The sequence below is a fragment of the Aedes albopictus genome, chromosome 1, assembly GCF_035046485.1.
Source record: "Aedes albopictus strain Foshan chromosome 1, AalbF5, whole genome shotgun sequence".
NCBI lineage: Eukaryota > Metazoa > Arthropoda > Insecta > Diptera > Culicidae > Aedes > Aedes albopictus.
The window spans coordinates 315405962-315412668 of record NC_085136.1 but is presented as its reverse complement, the minus strand read 5'-3'; positions in this window follow the sequence as shown (position 1 = coordinate 315412668).

The window sequence follows — 6707 nt, the reverse complement described above, 5'->3', positions numbered from 1 at the left end:
TGCTCCGTTGTCCGTTGTCTAATGTTAAGTTTAAAACAGTCTGTACAGCCGAAAGCTGAAGACGTTGTCCGTGTCTTTAAAAAAAATGCACCTGGAATCCATGTGGAATTCCCTGAAGCCCCCTGAGACTCTTGAAACGCCCCTCAAAACCTCCCTGAAGTTTTCTAAGAAAACATGAAAACACCATGCCCAGACTAAACGATACAGCAACGGACAACACACGAAATACCCAGTGATTACTAGATTTTTTTTTGTTTGGTGAAAATTTTTATTATGAACCAGAATCGAACCTAAAAACCCCCTGGCGCTCACTGAAACGTCTCTAAAAACTCCTTGAATCCCCTGAGATTTCCTTAAACCCTCGGAAACGCCTTTTAAGACTGTTTTAAAATCCTCTAAAATGTCTCAAACGCCCTCAAATCCCCTGAAACACTCTTGAAATTGCCTTTCCTTGTGGCACTCTCTAATCGTCCATGAAATCCTCCTGGGGTCCTCCATGACCTGAAGCCCCCTTAAAAATCGTCCTTAAAACCGCACTGAAGTTCCATGAAACCTCTGAAAACACCAGATCATCATAAAACGTTCCAACAACTAACAACCCCTGAGATCCTCTGAACCCTAAAATGCTTGAAATATCTCTAAAACCCCCTCTGATACCACCTGAAATGTCCTGAAACCCACTAAAACTCTCAGAGACCAGGAATGGGAACACTCACTTTCAAAGAGTTACACTCACTTGCTATTTTCTCAGCTCAGAAGCGTGCAATTAAGAAACGATGTATGGACGACTTTTGCATTGTGGTTTTGTCTAAAACTTTGCCGAATAGAGTAGGGGTCGCACGCGCATACCAAAGTCGTGAGGGAGCTGCGAAGGAGCTGCGAAGGAGCTGCGAGGATTCTCTTCAGAATTCTGAGAGGATGCTCCACAGAACCCTGAGAGGATTCTATACAGAATCTTGAAAGGATTCTATACAGAATCCTGAGAGGATTCTATGCAGAATCCTGAGAGGATTCTATACAGAATCCTGAGAGGATTCTCTCTAGAAAACTGAGAGGATTCTCTACAGAATCCTGAGAGGACGCTCTACAGAATCCTGAGAGGAATCCCTACACACCATACGCTTTCAGCAGTATTTTGCTGAATTTTGCCGATAATTTTTTTACTGAACTTTCAGCAAAGTTTGCTGAAATTCAGCAAAATGTTACTGGTGATCAGCAGAGTTTACTGAACAAATCAGCAAAATTTTGCTGAATTTCAGCAACATTTTTGCTAAACCTTCAGCTCGGCAAAATTCAGCAAAATTTTGCTGAAACCCACTTTCGATTTTTGGTGTGTAGAGAATCCTGAGAGGATTTCCTACAGAATCCTGAGAAGATTCCTTACAAAATCCTGAGAGGATTTCTTACAGAATCCTGATAGGATTCCCTACAGAAAACTGAGAGGATTATTCACAGAATTCTGAGAGGATTTTCCACAGAGTCCAGAGAGGATTCTCTAAAGAATCCTGAGAGGATTCTCTACAATATTTCGAGATGGTTCTCTACAGAATCCTGAGAGGATTCTCTACAAAATCCCGATAAGATTCTCTACAGAATCCTGAAAAGATTATCTACAGAAACCTGAGAGGATTCTTCACAGAATCCAAAGAGGATTCTCCACAGAATCCTGAGAAGATTCTCCACAAAATCCTGAGGGGATTCTCCATAAAATCCTGAGAGGATTCTCTACAGAATCCTAAGACGATTCTCCACAGAATTCTGAGCAGATTCTGCACAGAATCTCAAGAGGATTCTCCACAGAATCCTGAGAGAATCCTCCACAAAATCCTGAGAGAATTCTCCACAGAATCCTAAGAGGATTCTCTACAGAATGAGGATTCTCCACAGAATCCTAAGAGGATTCTCCACAGAATCCTAAGAGGATTCTCCACAGAATCCTAAGGGGATTCTCCACAGAATCCTAAGGGGATTCTCCACAGAATCCTAAGGGGATTCTCTACAGAATCCTGCGAGGATTCTCCACAGAATCCTGAGAGGATTCTCCACAGAATCCTGAGAGGATTCTCCACAGAATCCTGAGAGGATTCTCCACAGAATCCTGAGAGGATTCTCCACAGAATCCTGAGAGGATTCTCCACAGAATCCTGAGAGGATTCTCCACAGAATCCTGAGAGGATTCTCCACAGAATCCTGAGAGGATTCTCCACAGAATCCTGAGAGGATTCTCCACAGAATCCTGAGAGGATTCTCCACAGAATCATGAGAGGATTCTCCACAGAATCCTGAGAGGATTCTCCACAGAATCCTGAGAGGATTCTCCACAGAATCCTGAGAGGATTCTCCACAGAATCCTGAGAGGATTCTCCACAGAATCCTGAGAGGATTCTCCACAGAATCCTGAGAGGATTCTCCACAGGATCCTGAGAGGACTCTCCACAGAATCCTGAGAGGATTCTCCACAGAATCCTGAGAGGATTCTCCACAGAATCCTGAGAGGAATCTCCACAGAATTCTGAGAGGATTCTCCACAGAATCCTGAGAGGATTCACCACAGAATCCTAGGAGGATTATCCACAGAATCCTAAGAGTATTCTCCACAGAATCCTAAGAGAATTCTCCACAGAATCCTAAAAGGATTCTCCACAGAATCTTAGGAGGATTCTCCACAGAATCCTAACAGGATTCTCCACAGAATCCTAACAGGATTTTCCACAGAATCCTAACAGGATTCTCCACAGAATCCTAAGAGGATTCTCCACAGAATCCTAAGAGGATTCTCCACAGAATCCTAAGAGGATTCTCCACAGAATCCAAAGAGGATTCACCACAGAATCCTAGGAGGATTCTCCACAGAATCCTAAGAGGATTCTCCACATAATCCTCAGAAGGATTCTCCACAGAATCCTAAGAGGATTCTCCACAGAATCCTAAGAGGGTTCTCCACAGAATCCTAAGAGGATTCTCTACAGAATCCTAAGAGGATTCTCCACAGAATCCTAAGAGGATTCTGCACATAATCCTAAGAGTATTCTCCACAGAATCCTAAGAGGATTCTCCACAGAATCCTAAGAGGATTCTCCACAGAATCCTAAGAGGATTCTCCACAGAATCCTAAAAAGAATTCTCCACAGAATCTTAGGAGGATTCTCCACAGAATCCTAACAGGATTCTCCACAGAATCCTAACAGGATTCTCCACAGAATCCTAACAAGATTCTCCACAGAATTCTAACAGGATTCTCCAAAGAATCCTAACAGGATTCTCCACAGAATGCTAACAGGATTCTCCACAGAATCCTAACAGGATTCTCCACAGAATCCTAACAGGATTCTCCACAGAATCCTAACAGGATTCTCAACAGAATCCTAACAGGATTCTCCACAGAATCCTAACAGGATTCTCCACAGAATCCTAACAGGATTCTCAACAGAATCCTAACAGGATTTTCCACAGAATCCTAAGAGGTTTCTCCACAGAATCCTTGGAGGATTCTCCACAGAATCCTAAGAGGATTCTCCACAGAATCCAAAGAGGATTCACCACAGAATCCTAGGAGGATTCTCCACCAAATCCTAAGAGGATTCTCCACATAATCCTCAAAAGGATTCTCCACAGAATCCTAAGAGGATTCTCCACAGAATCCTAAGAGGATTCTCCACAGAATCCTAAGAGGATTCTCCACAGAATCCTAAGAGGATTCTCCACAGAATCCTAAGAGGATTCTCCACAGAATCCTAAGAGGATTCTGCACAGAATCCTAAGAGGATTCTGCACAGAATCCTAAGAGGATTCTGCACAGAATCCTAAGAGTATTCTCCACAGAATCCTAAGAGGATTCTCCACAGAATCCTAAGAGGATTCTCCACAGAATCCTAAGAGGATTCTCCACAGAATCCTAAGAGGATTCTCCACAGAACCCTAAGAGGATTCTCCACAGAATCCTAAAAGGATTCTCCACAGAATCCTAAAAGGATTCTCCACAGAATCCTAAAAGGATTCTCAACAGAATCTTAGGAGGATTCTCCACAGAATTCTAACAGGATTCTCCACAAAATCCTAACAGGATTCTCCACACAATCCTAACAGGATTCTCCACAGAATCCTATGAGGTTTCTCCACAGAATCCTAGGAGGATTCTCCACAGAATCCTAAGAGGATTCTCCACGGAATCCTAAGAGGATTCTCCACGGAATCCTAAGAGAATTCTCGACGGAATCCTAAGAGGATTCTCCACGGAATCCTAAGACGATTCTCCACGGAATCCCAAGAGGATTCTCCACAGAACCCTTAGTGGATTCTCCATACAATCCCAAGAGGATTCACCACAGAATCCTAAATGGGTTCTCCACAGCATCCTAAGTGGATTCTCCTTAGAATCCTAAGTGTATTCTCCATAGAATCCTAAGAGGGTTTTTCACAGAATCCTAAGAGAGTTCTCCACAGAATCCTAAGAAGATTCTCCACAGAATCCAGAGAATATTCTCCACAAAATCCTGAGAGAATTCTCTACAGAATCTTGAGGGGATTATCTACAGAATCATTAGAGGATTATCTACAGAATCCTTAGAGGATTCTCCACAGAATCCTGAGAGGATTTTCTACAGAGGTGGAGGTGGCTGTGCAACAGCTTGACTCCATCGTTGACTTTGCGACAGGCCCTGCTGAGACTTCGAAAGGTAATAATGGCGAGCAAGCAGGACCATGAGAAACTTATGGCAGCTGTGGTAGCGGTAGAACCCGTGATACTGAAGGCACCGAAGTCTATCCAAATAGAGGCCTTCGCAATCGCAGATAGCCCTAAACGTGCGGCCAACAAACAATGATAAACAATCGCAGAAGCTTGTCCGTCAGGTGAATAGCTCGTCCTGGTGCATTTTTTGACTCGCTAGAGCACCGATATCGCCATCCACGACGAAATCAAAAATGCTACTCGATGTTTACCACGAGTGAGCCAGCAATGAGAAGCAATTTCGGCTCTGTGTGTTAATTGTGACGGCCATCTTTAGATTCGCTCATATATACCGTCGTTGGGGGTGAGAATGGGTCAAAAAATGATACTCAAAGATTGTTTGTTAAATAACGAATAAAAATGAAGTCGGAATAGCTTTTTATTTGGTATGTATACTCTTCTATGTGGTAATGATAGTTTAGCAAGAAAGTATCACGTTATATGAATTTCTTACTAAACTACAAATGATTGAAAATTGACCCAATCTCACCCCTTAGAGGGGGTGAGAATGGGTCAAAGTATACGAAATCGCCTAACTGAGAATATAAGTTAATTTTATTGATCATATCTAGTAAACCTACTTAAAACACAATGTTATCATAGCGAATAAATATTTAGGTAATATTAAAAGATGATTAATCCACCTAAAAGGCCTAATACAACCGAAAAAATGGTTGAAATTTGATAAAATAACGTTTGTATGCTGTATCGCCATTTTTAGCCATCATAATCATCCTCACTTAGAGTTTCAACCTTCATGAGAGGAGGGGGGATTACAATGAGGAAGGGCGCATTGAAAGATTGATTGTAAAAAAAAAAACATGATAGTTTTAGTATACTGCATAAGAAATATTTAACCAAACCCTCCGTTATAAACTCTTATGTACATGATCAGTGGCCTCTATATTGCTAAAGCAAATCACTCCATCTCGAGATAGAGGAACGCTATTAAGTCTATTTTGTGAGCTTACGATAAAGCAGTACTCTGAAGATTAGCTGATGATTAGAGGAGCTGTCCAAATGCATGGGTGTATTGCTATATATGATTTTTGGCGCTAATCGTATTAACACACTCGTTTGACACTTCTCGACATATTTTCGAAAGAAAGCGTGCTTTTATGAAGATACGGTAAACATGGCACCACTCTAACGTCAAATGGGGACTGGATAACAAGTTGAATTTTTAGTAAAGTTATGTGCACTCGATAACTTGCTTGACCCAATCTCACCCCCATTCCTTATATTTAGACATAGGGTCAAAAATATTGAATTTTTAAATAAAAAGAGCAATGACATCCCGCTTTTTTCATTTCATCAACCAGGTAATACCTACAGCTAATCACTTATTAGAAAATATATGGTTAGGTACTTGTGTTAAACATTACGAAGGAGAATTTTTTTCAGAGTGATTTACTAGTAGTTTCATCGTATAAGTTTAGCCACAAATTTAACAAAAAACGATTATTGCTAAACATCTTATTCTGCATTATGACGTGTAAAAACATCTCCTCTTTGAAATAATATAAAGTTTTGAATATAAATTAGCGATAGTTGATGAGCTATTTCAAATTTTATGTTTCTCCGTTTTGACCCAATCTCACCCCCCAGACCCATTGTCACCCCCATCGACGGTATCCTTAAACTATTTAAATTTAACCCTATGGAGCGCATAATGTCTAACGACGCAGCAACAGTCAAGCCAATCAGCGTGAATCGCGTGGGCACTGGGAAAACAGAGAAAGCAATTTTAATTAAAGCCACAAGTTTCATTCTAACAACTTTGTTTAAGTCGTTATAAGCGCCCCCTGATCTACCTCGCCACAGCCATAGCCCTTGCGGGTCCCACTAGGTAGGTATCTATAGAGCCACTCCGGGCTCATGCTGGCTGGCTGGCTGGGCTTCCACGCGAAGAGTGCTCTCGCTTTGCGCAACAAACAACACCGAGCTGTGGCTACAACAAACCATCTCTCCCCCGTCT